General features: G+C 40.0%; 1 protein-coding gene across 4 annotated transcripts in view; it reads left to right on the top strand.

Moving 5' to 3' along the window:
- Nucleotides 1-14111, top strand: part of TSNARE1 (t-SNARE domain containing 1) — a 460905-nt gene extending 446794 nt beyond the window's left edge. For all 4 annotated transcript variants that reach the window (XM_066566893.1, XM_066566868.1, XM_066566875.1 and 1 more), the window contains exon 14: nt 13210-14111. The gene's annotated coding sequence lies outside the window, so the exon portion shown is untranslated. The remainder of the gene's footprint in view (nt 1-13209) is intronic.
- Nucleotides 14112-15059: the final 948 nt, after the last annotated feature.

Genomic DNA, 15059 nt, shown 5'->3' with positions numbered 1-15059 from the left:
TCCCTTTGGCTGATAGTCTTATTTGCTGAATGCAATCGCTGCAGTTAAAACCACAGACTCACCAGATCACACAGAACCACAGAATGGGTCAGGCTGGAAGGGACCACAGTGGGGTCACCTGGTGCCACCTCCCTGCTCCAGCAGGGCCATCCCAGAGCACAGGCACAGGATTGTGTCCAGACAGTTCTGGAATATCTCCAGTGAGGGAGACTCCACAGCCTCTCTGGGCAAGCTGTTCAGGGCTTGGTCACTGGACAGGGAAGTTCTGCCTCATGTCCAGGTGGAACTTTGTGGGATCAGCTCCTGCCTGTTCCTCTTGTCCCATTTCTGGGTCTCACAGAGCAGAGCCTGGGCCCTCTACGAGCCCTCCCTGCAGACAGGGAGACAGGGATGAGGTCCCCTCTCAGTTGTCTCTTTTTAAGGCTGAAGAGCCCCAGCTCCCTCAGCCTTTCCTTATCAGAGATGCTCCAGTCCCAAATCATCTTTATAACCCTTCCCTGGACCTGCTCCAGGAGCTCCATTGCCCCCCTTGTCCTGAGGAGCCCAAAGCTGGACAGAGCACTCCAGATGTGCCTCAGCAGGGCTGAGCAGAGGGGCAGGATCACCCACCTCAGTCTGATGGCAATGCTCATCCTGATGCATCCCAGGATCCCATTGGTCTTCTTGGCCACAAGATCAGGACCTATCTGAAAGCTAAATGTTTCAATAAATCAGTTATTTTCAAATAGGGCTCCCATTTCTGACTCTTTTCTTGGATTCTCTTTACTCTGTTTCCCCAGCAACGTCTGCTCTGACTTCCCCTTCTGAGGTCTTCTAGTAATTCTCTGATACAGCCCAAACTTGTTGAGACTGTGATATACAGGGACACAGGTACAGCAGAGGAAACACTGTAAAAGTTTCAATCCTACTCCTAAACTCATGCAAGTATTTGTTGAATTCAGCAGTGGTATTTCTGCTGCAAGGACAATGCCTCACACGGTAAATCTGCTGTGAAATGGTTTGTGATCAGTGAGTCTGAGTCCAAAGGGTTGGAAACAACAGAAGCTCCTTCTAGGAAAGAAACAAGACCTCAAGCTGTTTCAAGCAGAAGTAGAAGAGTTCAATAAGAATTCATTATTTGAACTTTGTCTTTTTCTTTATTTGTCTTTTTCTTTATTCTCTTTCCTTACATTTCCTTTCATTCTGCCCTCTGCTCCAACCCCAGTAGCTTGCACCCATCTGTTAAAATATAAAAAGGGCTCCCTCTGCTAGTGCCTATTAAAGTGCCATATGGCTGAGGTATAGCCTGAGGTGCTGAGCATCACAGAGTGCAGCTCTGCAGAATAAAGATTCCTGCACTTGAGGTTTAATTAGGTAAGTGCTTTTTAAGTAGCATCGCTGTTTCCCCTTAAAATATTTACAACTCCTCACCAAAGAACAAAGATGAAGCTGGTCTAAATCACAGCCCAGCATGTTTCAATGAGTGTTCCCCTCCTTTTCATAATGATTCACTTCTCCTTCATCCTCAGAGTTGGGGATAACAGGCAAAGTGGTCTCCCAAATGTGGATGAATCTTCCCAACCTCATTGCTGCTGCTGCTGCACACAAAGGTGTGCTCTGGGCTCCACCTGCTGCAGAGGAGGAGGGAATTCTTTATTTCCACATGCAGCTGAACTACAGCTTTATTGAGGGGGAAATACAGAGAGGAATTGTGTGTTTGAGGTGTCACTTCCAGTGATGGGCTGGGTTGTGGTGCTGCAGGAATCTGCCGCCTGCAAAGAAGGAATTCCAAACTAGGAACCCAGTGCAGAGAAGTCAAAAGACATCTAAAGAAACACTTGGCAAGGGGTACTTTGATACTGATATTTTATTCTGATTCTTCCAGCTGCTGCCAGCTGCAGGTGAAGAACAATAAGTATTATGCCTCTGGTTGTTTAGTTTGTTTGCTTGGGTTTTCAGTGTTGCTGTTATTCTTGTTAAGAGGAAAGTTCAGTGTGATAGCATTCACAGGGGTCCGAGGATGAGGAAAGAGACAAGGATCTGACTCCATGTTTCAGAAGGCTTGATTTATTATTTTATGATATATATTATATTAAAACTATACTAAAAGAATAGAAGGAAGGATTTCATCAGAAGGCTGGCTAAGAATAGAAAAAGAAAGAATGATAACAAAACTTTCTGTCTTGGACAGAGAGTCCAAGCCAGCTGACTGTGATTGGCCATTAATTAGAAACAACCACATGAGACCAATCACAGATCCACCTGTTGCATTCCACAGCAGCAGATAATCATTGTTTACATTTTGTTCCTGAGGCCTCTCAGCTTCTCAGGAGAAAAAATACTAAGGAAAGGATTTTTCATAAAAGATGTCTGTGACAGTTCAGTATCTGAGGGGAAAGAATCTCCACTTGCTTGGTGCATGTGAGGTGTAGGCTTTTGTTCAGACCTGTCAAATTTGATGTGCAGTAAAAGCCCTCTGAAAAAGTCCATGGGAAGTCCCAAAATTCATTGCTAAATATCATTGTCTTGGAGATCTTGGTTGTGCTGGACAGAGAAGGCTGTGCATCAACTACCAAAATTATTCTGCTTTTCAAACAACTACAGAGACGTTAAAAAAAACCTCAAAAATCTCTATCCATTCCATGGATTCACAGTAACAGCCAGGAATTTCCTATCTTGTATTTTGTCTACACTAGTTTTTCACTTTTATCTTAAGCACCTCAGTCACTGTAGCACACAAGATCTGTTAAAACAGATATCCCTTTTTTTGCTCCTTTGCCTCTTGTTTAATAGACTTGAGCTGTAAAAAGGCTTTTTTTTTCATACCCAAATGCTTCCTCTGTATCTGCTGGAGCCCTTAAATACTTCATCTCCCTTCTTTTCTCTCTTAATCCCTTATAACACTACATGCTAAGGAGTAAGTAAAATCCTAATCATTTCTGCTCCCAGAAATGGAACCAGGGGCACAGTGCAGAATATATAATGTATAGCTGACTCTTCAGTGATTACTCATGATTGCCTTCCCTCCCCAACAAACTCCTGTTTCTTTCCCAAAGAAAATGGAGATACTTCTGGAACTCTGCATAATCCTGTTAGTGCTGCTATTCTCAGCAGTGATAATCAAGAGGGAGGAGTTAAATGGATGCAGCACCCTGATAAATCTGACACCGCTGATTTTGGGGATTTTAGGACACCCAGCCTGGCCAGCACAAAATATTTCACCCCTCACTGTCTCCAGCAGTACCCATGAACAGGCACTCAAGGAAGAATAATAACAAATTATGTACATAAAACATTCCCTGGGCACTGTCCAAGCCTCTGATTATTTTCTGCTCAGGGAGTTCTGACACTGTTTCTTGCTCAGTAACTCAGAGATCTTTCTTTGAAATATTTTTCTATTCTTCCCTTCAACCTGTGGGTTTTATTTTATTCATTTTTTGGTGAGTATGGCAGGAGAACATACATATTAGAGGATAGGATTGCTTTTCTGTGCACAAAGAATATTATGGGGAAAACAAGATGGGAGTTGTATCCCTGCAGTAACTAAAGAATTTATAAGGCTTTAATTAGATGGGTCCCAGTAAGACCTAACATGAGAGTTGATACTTATGCTTATTTCCAATAACGCTACCCAAGAAAATGAAGATCATCTGGATTCCATATGAAAATGGGAACATTTCTTTGTGTGTACATTAAGGGAAGGAAGGAAGGAAGGAAGGAAGGAAGGAAGGAAGGAAGGAAGGAAGGAAGGAAGGAAGGAAGGAAGGAAGGAAGGAAGGAAGGAAGGAAGGAAGGAAGGAAGGAAGGAAGGAAGGAAGGAAGGATGTATAGGGCGCATTATGAATAAAGGCTTCTTTCTGATCCTAGTGGTTGCAACACTCATTTATCTGGCCACTGAAGATTTGTTTGTAGAAAAAATATACAAGGTACACCATAAAAACCTGGGAACAGAATAAGGTAGTACAGAAATCTTTGGTCCAGAATTAGAATATTAAAAAAAAAGAAAGATGATATTAGTGACACTGAAGTTTAGACAACTAAACCTGAACTTGTTACTTGATGTTCCCTTTCAGGCTAAGGCATGGATTTTTTTTTTTCCAGCTATTGAATGGATTCATTGAAGTTGAGCCAGATCCTCTCTCCTCTCTAAAGAAAAATGAGAGTGATTTGTGTTGATCTGGAACATTTGAATTTGAATGCAAAGAATCTCATCCATAATATTCCATATTAACTAATCTGGAGCAGTAGAAAAGGGAATAAACATCCACTAGGCAGGATATTTCACCCACCTACACTGGAAGAATGGTGGAAGAGATCAAAAGGAAAGTAAACTCAGCTGTTTTCATCCTTATTTAGGAGCAGCCCACTAAGGTCCAAATGAGGAGGTGTCCAAAAGATTTATCAAGGTTATCTGCAAATATCAGAGTGAAATCCCTGACATATGTGCATTTTTCTGCCATAAGCAGGGATCAACTGCATTAGTCTCCCTGGTGTCTACTAAAATATCTCTTTTCTGACGGGATTAGGGTTTGCCTTAATCCAGTACTGACTGCTAGAGTGTAAGCAAAGCAAACATGAAGCTTCCTTCCATCCTCTGCCTCAGCCCTGGCACCATCTGTGGGAATAACACCAGCATATGTGTGTAAAACCAGCATCACCCAGAGTTAACAACAGCTAGAGCCCAGATGGATGAAAAAAATGCATTATATTTACATCTATAGAATTTATTAGTTCTTTTTTAATTAGCTTTCTATGCAGCAATTTATTTCCAGTGCTGTTCTTAATGAAAACATTATAAGTTGCAGTTCTATTTCCAGTGTTGAGTTTTGTTCCATTCCATCTCTGTCCTCATTGACTAAAACCAGTTTTGTTTCCTTCATAGTTAAATAGTCTTTAAAAAAAATTATCTGAGGAAGATACTTCTTGTGTTTAAATATGCATTGCTGCTGCTCTGAGAGCACCCATCAGTGTGTGAGACAGCAACTCTTGCTATGCAAGTGTGTTTTTCTTTCCTGATAGGGAACATTTTCAGCTCTCATTTTCCCTAGTTCTGCACAAACCACATTATTCTGCCACCAGCTCCCTTTCAGCAGAACTGGAGCATACAGTTCCTGCTCCCTTAGCTGGAATAGTTTAATGCCAACCATTTTGTGTGTCTTCTGTGGGCTTTTTTAAGGTTTATTTCCAGTAACACGTGAATGAGAATTTAAGGGTTTCTGTCACCTTTTACAGCTGTGATTTGCTTGCTCTGTAGTTAAAAGCAGCTGCAAGGTGAAAGGCTGGTATTTCCCCATGGCAGGTTCCCAGGGATGGTGGGACTGTAACGAGGCACTGGATGGGCACTGAGAGATTTGCATCCTTGGCAGCCTTGGCTGTGTACTCCAGTGCTTAAGCATCCATCTCCTTGAGTCTGTCCTGCAACCACACTCATTTTAACATAAGTCAGCATTTTTCCTCCCGATACTTAATCCAAGATGAAAGTCAAATGCCAGTAACTCTGCTTGTTCCCAAAAAACCACAAGATTTGCCACACTGGGGCAAATGGATGAGTTGCCAGGTCTGCTATCTAATCTCTCTTAGTGTCTCAGCTGGCCAGTGTTTTATGTCTCTGGTTTTTACATTATCCTGAGTGCTTCCCAGAATAATTCCACATATTCATGAAGCTGCTTTTCTCTCTCCTTCCTCCCTCCACACTGCAGGAGTTGCCAAATGTGAGTCAGGGAGCCCTGTCCTGCTAGGGAGAGGCAGTGGCCACTCAGACCAGAAGAGATGTGGCCTCTTTCACAGAACCATCTTGCAGCTGAGCAAAGTTACTGCAGCTTAAATTGCAAAGTGGATGAAGAACAACCAATGGTATTTTCTTGGTCACTCAGTCACTTTGATTTAGATCACACATTGCTGGAAATTTTAACTTTCTTGTCAAGGCAATAAAATAAAGTCATAGTCCTCCTGTGTAACTTGAGCCTCACTCTTTTGAATTTCAGCCCTCAGAAAAAGATGATTTCAGATAAATTTATTTAGTTTGCTATTTGGAATGTTGTGAAGGAAATCCCAAATTACAAGGGTGGGGGGTTTTTTGAGAAATAGAATCATAGAATTGTTGTGGTTCCAAAGGATCTCTAAGGTCATTGAGTTGAGCTGTCCCCCTATCACCACCACCGCCAAGTTCACCACTGAACCAATCCTCAGGTGCATATCCCCGATTTTTTTTTCCACTTCCAGGGTGGTGACTCTACCACTTCCATGGGCAGCCTGCTCCATTGCTTTACACCATTTCCATGAAAAAAATCCTCTGAATATCAACTCTAAATCTTCTCTGGCACAACTTGAGACCATTTCCTCTTCTCCTGTCTTTTGTTACCTGGGAGAAGAGACTGACATCCACCTCACTATTACTTCCTTTAAGGTAGTTGTAGAAAGCAATAAGGTCACCCCTTTTCCTCCAGGCTAAACAGGGTGACAATGCTTCTACAAGAAAAGTAATATTAAGAGAAAATGAGTGCACATTTCTTTGGAGGAAGCATCTCCTGTGACTTGTGACCTTGAGAAGAAGCAAGGCCTAATTATTAAGTGGGTTTGATTCTTTCTCTTTCCTGACTTGCTATAGTACAGGGATGAAGTTTGTGCTTCAGGTAGCTTCTGAGGTTTCCTCTCAGAACTTTCTGGGAGAGCTTGTAAGAACGCAAATTTTAAACCTCACACAACCTCAAAAAATGCATCTGGGACTTAGATCAACTGCATCACTCAAAAAAAAAAAAAAAGGTTTCTGGAGGTTGAAGAAGAACTTTTTCTTGTATTAAACATTGTCATGTTACAGAACTATGCAATGACTTTTCAATCATACTGAACTCTACCACGCACAGCAGGCTATGAGAGAAAAAATGAGGTCAGCTCACTCATAAATAGATTTTCCCCTTGTTTTAATGTGATAAGACAATGCTGCTGAGATTCGCTCTTCACTTGCCATTTAATCAGAGCTGAGTTTGCAATGTCATTACCCGATGTTTCACATATTCAACACCAGGTAATTTAAAAATCTTTATGCAAATGGCCCTGCTACTTCTATAACAGCATTTGTTTTTAACAGGTTGGGCAAAATTACTCTAATTCATTACGTGTCACCTCCCAGGCTCTGGGCATTCCACCTTTGTGAAATGAATTTTCTCATGATCCCCGAAGTTCAGCTAGCAATATTCACTTCTGAAATGTGATATCACTCATTGTATCTCTGGCCATTATTATGTCATCTTCTGCAGCTTTGCCTCCCAGGTGCAAATTCTGAACTGCTGCAGACCTTTTTTGCTTGTTTATATGAGTACCAGTTGCACGTTTCTTAAAAGTTTTGCTGTGTACTGTGCACTGCTAAGACATATCTTTAGGGGTCAGACTGAAATGCACAGGGGTAAATTCCTACTGGGAACATGAGTAAACATGAAGATGGAAAAGATTTGGGATTTCTTTCAGTGTAGTGAATCCCAAGGAACTGATTTGGACAGACAACACCCTTCTTGGACCCCCCAGACAGTGCCTGGACTGTGGGCTTGGGATTTGTTGCTGGGGTTTTGTTTTATTTTGTTCCCAGTAGCATCTAATTCCTTGTTTTAATTTTGCTTTAGGGTTAACCTATACTCTCCACAAAACACACCTCTGCTCTTGTGGTGGTCCCTGACACATACCCATGCACTTGCATTAATATCTTTATCCAAAACTCCTATTTTAACAATGAGCTGCAGCTGCCAAATTTGAAGAACTTCATATCAGGGCCAAAAATACCCTAGACTTCCAAAGGGCCTGGATTTCTACTGGGCCATCTTTCTAAGCAGAAAAAGAAATTATTTCAGTGAAGTTGAATCAAAGGTGGCTTCTGGGAACCATTGATGCAAATAAGAGAAAGCACAGGGGAAATAAAAGTGTAAGTGAATATTAAGCCATATTGCACGGGGTATATCATCACCCTGCCATCTCATTTTTTTTCTGACAGAAGACTCTTGGGTTATTAGGTCTGTCCTATTTTAAGAAGCTGCTGTTAGAACTCCAGTATAAGCAGAAATGACCAGAGTGGCTGAATAAGAGCAGCAGCTTTCCTGCTGTGGGGCAGTCGTGCACTGAAGAAATTCTGTAATGAAAAGTGGACATCATTTGCTTCCCTAGAAAATTAGTGGGAAGGATTCTTTAAAGAGATGAACTTTAACTGATGAAACAACAGTCTTTACTGAAGGCAAAATCTCATCATTGTGTACTACACTTGAAAAAAGGCCCAGCTAAAGGCCTGGAAAATTTACAATGTCAGAAATGTAATTCTCAGACTAATCTGCTATCTGATTAACTTCAGCTTCAAAGAGGCAGGAAACACCACAGGTTTTCTTAGTATTGTGACCTTTTTCTTCCTTTCCTTGTATTTTCTTTATTTTCTATCCTGAAAATACATCATTAAAATTTATGTATAAAATAAAGCTGTTATATCAAGCCCATTTTGAAACCTTCATCAAAGTGATCAGGAAGGGTTTTCAGAGGCCATTCCCTGCCACCACAGATGGAAGAGATTAATTTCAAATGAGTTAAGCCATGAATTGCACCCCAACTGCAGAGAAAGGTTATCTGACTTAGGATAAATTTGATGTTGATGTCCACAGCTGGTGATCTATTGTATCCTAAACACAGAAACAAAGTATATTTACCATATTGTCAGGAAATGAAAATCACAATATCAGCAGCTACAAGGAACTAGAGCCAGAAAAATGTAAACAACCATAGATTTCCTGCTTTCCCTTTTATACTCTCTTAGGGGTTTCAGAAATAGACAATTTAGATCCTCATGTTATAAAATGCTGTCTCCACTGTCAGCCTCACAGATTAATTTAGGTTCTACATTCACATCATGAATGAGATGATGTCACAGGATTTCAGCTTTGTGATATTTGGAAACTACTTTGCAATGTGCATCTGAAACTATAAAGTATGCAGCAGTTTCAGAGGAAAGCAGATAAAGTGTGTTGTGACATGGATTTAATTAGTGTAAATTTGCATATGGGAAGGTTTCAGTTTGAAAATATCAAAAGCCAGTAGTGCCTTGGAAACAGGTTCATCAAAACACTAAAAATCAAAATCAAAATAAGAGAAAACAAAACTGAATTAAAGAAAAAATGGCAAGATCAAGTCAAGGGGCATAACATTTCCTTTCTATGGGCTGCAACTCGAGACACCTGTGCTGAGGGTCCAGCGCTGGCACAGGCTCCCTCCCTGCCTGAGTCTGACATGTTGGGAAGGACCTTTAAATAACTCTGAAGAGCTATTTTCATGTCCATGTTTTCAGTGCTCACCACCAAAATCCAGCTGTTCATTCTGTGACTTTGCAGAGCAGCTGCAAGACCTTTCCTATGGGCTGGATAAAGTCAGTGAGTGTTAGTATGGACTTTAACGAGATTTGGGTCATCTCTCCCCTTTCACTGAGGCAGAATTCCACTTGGGAATTTCATGGGCCACCTTCAATCATCTCAATCAGCTTCTAATGATTGCCATTGTTTCACACTTTTAAAGAAACTTTCAACCACCCAAAATCTCTGCATATATAATGGTCACCTACTATTAATAATGGACTATGATTTATCTAGATGAGACTTCTCCAACAGAGAAGTCCTTTGAGATTTGTGTCTATGAGAAAGTCTTAAATCCATATATAAATTTGCAAATGTCAAAGGTTATATTATCACAGCTTATTTACACAGTGTGATACACATCCTCATACTTGCCCAGACAGAGATCTCACTTGATTTGGAACAACAGCAGGTACAGACAAATTATTATTTATTACTCTGAATAATTTATCTTCCCATGAGACCACCTCTTTAATTCATAGCCAGAACAACCCAGACTAAATAAATGAGCAGAGTCTACACTGAAAACCTCAAAGAGGGGAAAGATTCTTCTCTGAGCTAATGAGGAGGGATCCTTACCTCAGGTTCTTGTAGCAGCTCAGAGCTACCACATGGCTGGAGCAGCTCTTTACAGTCTGCTATTACATTTCTCAGTGAAGAGATCTGTCAGCTTATAGAAGCATAAATTTAGCACCCTGATAGCAGCAGAGTCCTTTTTTTATTTGCCCTCTCTCTTTATTCATGAAAAAAAAAATCAAGATAAATTTATCTGTTTCCTTTTAATGATTATGAAAATAATCACAGAAATATAGACAGACAAAGCCTCAAGACAGACACGTTTATACCAGTAAAGTTCCCAAGACATTAAAGAAAACCTAGGAAACCTATAATCCAGCATAATTTTAATTTATTTCTTTCTAAAGATTGTTATTTAGTTCTCTATTTATATGGTAACTAAGATAAGACTGCATAGTCCATGAGTAGAACTGCTAAACTCAGCATAATTATTACTGCCCAAAAAGTAAAAAACCATCTTTAATCAAAACCTAAGAGTATTAAAAACTCTCTCTCAATAACCTAAATTCATTTTTATCCTCAAGAAAACCTGAAAGGTATATGAAGTCTGTTGGGCTTTTGGCCCACAATATCTTTTAGCCAGTTTGTGTCTGGAGAATCTCTCTTGTTGCACTCCAAGCCTCTAGATTACCTATTTCTTATCCAAATGGCTTTTGCATTTTAAATATTTAAATTTAAATAAATGTTTTCCCTGCCTGCAAATCAAAATTCAGAATCTCCAGCAGCTGCAGAGGCTGCTAAGAGCAATGACCTGTGCTGGACATAGGGTTTAGTTTCACGTCCAACCCATGGTTCTCTTCATCCCAGTGCTTGGAGAATTCTGTGCAAGCTCCAGAGGATCTGTGTTCTTTTTCTCCTGGACAAAGGCCTGTGTGTGCCTGCAACAGGAGCTCTCTGACATATGAGGAGAGGCTGACAGAGCTGGGACTGCAGCCTGGGGAAGGGAAGGCTGTGGAGGACCTTTCCCATCTATAAATACCTGAGACAGGGGGATAAAGAGGGTAGAAGCAGGCTCTTCTCAGTGGTTTCTGCTGTTAGGACAAAAGGCAGTGATCACCACGTGAAAAAAATGAAAAATGTTTTTGAGCATATGAAAATTTTTTTTTTCTTGATATAAGATTGACCAAATGAGGAAATGGGTTGCTGAGAGTTGTGGAGACTCCAGCTTTGGAACTATTGAAAATCCAACTGGGCACAGCCCTGCTCACCCTGCTTCATCTCCAGAATCACCATTCTGTGGTTCTGTAACTTGAACAGGTGCTGAATGTTGTTGACTGGCACCTGCAGAAATATTATAGAATTTTATAATGCCATAAAATGGTTTGGGTTAGAAGAGACCTTAAAGGTTCACCTTAGAGCCTTTCCTCTTTTAAAAGTGCTGGGAAATATTAAATAAACAGAAAAGTGAGAATAGCTCCAAAGTGGAAGGAAAGGTTAAATGATTAGTGGTGCGCGTCCCCTTTCCAGGGCTTTTTTACTTGTGTGAGTGACTTGAGCAGCTCCTCTTGTGACATTAAAAGGACTTTGGCTGCTGAATTTGTGCAGCTAAATTTAGATGTCAACAGTGAACCTCTCTGCATCTGGGAAAGTCATCCTGAAGATCCCTTTGCAGTTAATGTGAGTCAATACCAGCCAGTGAAATTTAGGTCAATATGGAGTTGATTACTTTATTCAAATGATCCCCACCCTAAAAACCCTAAAAATCTTTGGCTGTATTGATTAGATCTGTAATTACTGTAATAGGAGCCTGGAGCCTGGAAGTCATTCTACTCAGATGGAGGTGCTTAGACCTTAAGTTAGCTGGGATGAATGTCATCTTCAGAAGGGTACCCTTCCATTAGAGTGTTTCTATTGCCTCTCTGAGGTGTTTATGTGAATACAGTGCAGGAACCCTCATCTCTGCTTTGTATCTGCAGCAGAGCACATAATGGACATCTGGTTTAAAAAATATTATCTGAACAATCTTATAATGAGCAGTTTAGAAATTAGCATAAATGAAAATATGTTTGTGTCTGATGTCTATGTATTTGGCTGCTTTGTGTCTGATCGTGGTCTATTTTAACACCTTGTTGATTTGCAGTAAAGCATAATTAATACAGTGTTTCTGAGGCTTTCACCTGTATTAAAAAGAGCTAGAAAAAAGAAAAGAAGTTGTTATCAGTTATGCCTTCAGTAATAATAATGACAATCCAGTTTTTCATTCCTTTCCTCACCCTGGATAACAAGTTTAACTGGATTTTCTTAGACTGCATGTGTACACAAACACAGTCACTGAGGAAGTAGAGGTAGAATAAACACAAACACTACAAAAGCCTGCTGATATATTTCACAGTGATGCTTCTTACAAACACTCCGGGCTGTTTCATAGGTGGTGAGTGCAAAAATACAATCTGTGTAACCTCAGAAGTGCAAAGTGCTGATCTTGGAGGTGCTATCCTGCTGCTGATGTCTTTCTTAAGAAGTTTCTTTTACAGTAATTGGATAGAAAGAGACTCTTTGATCAAAAATCGACTTTTTTAAAAATTCCATTAACTTGTCTACATGAATAGTGTAAACATTTTATGGTTTAGATCTACATGTTTTTGATCTCTAATTACACATCTACAAGTTATAATGAGTTGTTCCTAGTCAGAGGAAGTGCCTAAGGTTTTCATTTTTTCATGGCATGGAAAAATGGGAAACAATACAATTTCTCAGCTATATTCTGTCCAGCAAAGTGCACAGTGCCATGCTCTGTCTTGTATTCTTTGTCCATTTTGCAGAAAATGATATTTTTAAAACTAAATGCACTTTTCTCCAGGTATGGGAACTGCCGGCATTGAAGAGAACACAAAATTTATTATTTTCCTTGCTGCAGCAGGTTAAATACTGTATTTTCTTGATGAATTTGTGTTTTCTGTATTCTCAGTCACAGAACCATGGAAAAGTTTGGGTTGGAAGGGACCTTAAAGATGATCTCATTCCAACCTCTCTGCCATGGGCAGGGAATCTTTCCTGGTTATTCACAGCCCATTCCAACTTGGTTTTGAACATTTCCAGGGATGAGGAGCCCACAGCCTTTGTAGATAATCTGTCCCAGTCCTCTCATCCCTTTCAGCTCCACAATTGCCTTAGCCTGGAATCAGTGAAAATACACTTCCCTGAGCTTGATCTGGAGCTTGATCTGCTTTGTTGCTGTCTGTGCCTTTTGGGAGCAGCCACCCTTCCATCAGGGACACCTCTGCACCAGAAACTCTCTGGGGGTCCTGTGAATACTCACCAGCTGTTCTTGGTTTTACAGAGCCTGTGGTCACCCTGGGAAGTGGAATGGATTCTCAAGGCACTGCACACTCAAGCCCCACGTCCGTGTCTGCATTTCTGATCACGTCATGTTAAACCTGCTATAACCAACAAGCACTAATTGTATGAAAGAAAAGCTAAGTTTTATACTGTGTGTTGGTATCATTGTGAATAATTTTGCCTATTTTTCCCCCTCTTCATCACAGGCGTGTTTTACCTTATGTTACAGATCTTAATTATGCCCCCTGTATCTGGGGAATTCTATTTCTTTGCCTCCAGATTTGCTCTACAATGTGCTGTAAGACAAGTAGCTGTTAATTCATCTCTGTTGTTTGTGTTTTTAACATGCTCCTGATCTCCAATTCTGCTCATTTAAAATTGTGAAAGTCAAGAAGTTTGTCTGGTTCTTTTTTTTTTTTTTTGTTACTCTTTTTGTATGTTTAAAAATTAATTTAGCTCAGATTCCCCTGCTGTGCACTGCTGCTTTAGAATTTGCTCTGCTGGATCTGAGCTAAGCATTTCCACAATTTCATGTGCCGTTTACAACACATCAATTAGATGGTTATTTGATCCCACTGTATGCACAGAACACCATATTTATTCATGAGAAACGTCCCTGAAAGAGCAGGACAAATAAACAAAACATTATATTTTTTTTGTGGCCTTTAAAAAAAAAAAAACAAGCAAGATAACTCATGAAAAATGCCAAATCTTGCTTCCAACTTCATTTAATAGGTTTCAATGCAACCAATGTTTGTGAGTTTGTTCCATTTTCATCCATAATGTTTTTTCCTGACAACATGATTGAAAATGCCATTAATATTCATCTTTAAATGTGTCATGTGTTATAAATGCAGTTTTCCTCCAGTAAATAAAGCATTTCAAAAACGGTTTTAATTAAAATGCCATAGGAATTATTGAAGAGAATTTAACAAAATTATATATTTTTTACTCATCGGGAAAAGCAAAATCTTTTGACAAAAATATTTATTACCAGAAAAAGAAAAAAAAAAAAGAAAAAAACAAGTTACCTCTATATGTTATGGGGGTTTGGGTATCATGGAGTTTTAGAAATTAATAACAAATATTAAACTGGATTCTCACCTGCACTGATATCAGTTACATGCTCCTTTTCCAAAGAGCTGACACAGTCTTTCATCAGTAAAGGCTGAGCACAGAAAATGCTCAGAGAAATCTTGTAGGTGCTTAAGCTCACTCAGGGTCAAAACTGTGAAACTTCTTAAATCAGCACAGTCAGGTTTGGAGAAGAAACACAAGTCACAGTTTCTAGTGGCTTTTCTTTAAAAATATAAAACCTACCTAACTGGATTGGTATATGTTACATTATATATTCATTAATTGCTATTAAGAAAAGCTATTGAATAGAGTGACACTCTTCTTCTTTTTCTCCAGCCAAGCTTCGTGCTGGCATGAAATTAGAAATTATGACACCTATGGCTTTACCTTACTACAGAGAGTTTACTTCTGAACTAGAACTCCCCTTTTCTCTCCACCACAAACTGCAGACTGCCTCCATCAGCACATTTGGCAAATCCTGCAGAGATGAAAATAATTTTCATTTAGTTAGTGAGAGCTGAAACAAACCAAACTCGTAGCTGATTGCAAGCAAATATTTTGAGAGCTTCGAGCTGCATTTGAGCAAGGGATCCAGGACAAACAATCCTTGCCCAGTCACTAATCCCATTCATTAGGAGCTCAGTGATTACCTCATTAGTATGATTGAGCTTTCCCTGGGCCAGCTCACACAGCAGATCATTTGGCATTGATGACCCAGGTAAAGAATTTCTCTGCTGAAACTACGGAGGTTGCCTGGCTTCAAGCAAGGAGGAA

Source organism: Molothrus aeneus, chromosome 1, assembly GCF_037042795.1.
Source record: "Molothrus aeneus isolate 106 chromosome 1, BPBGC_Maene_1.0, whole genome shotgun sequence".
NCBI lineage: Eukaryota > Metazoa > Chordata > Aves > Passeriformes > Icteridae > Molothrus > Molothrus aeneus.
The sequence above is the reverse complement of the archived record's forward strand: the minus strand, read 5'-3'. Positions and strand labels throughout refer to the sequence as shown.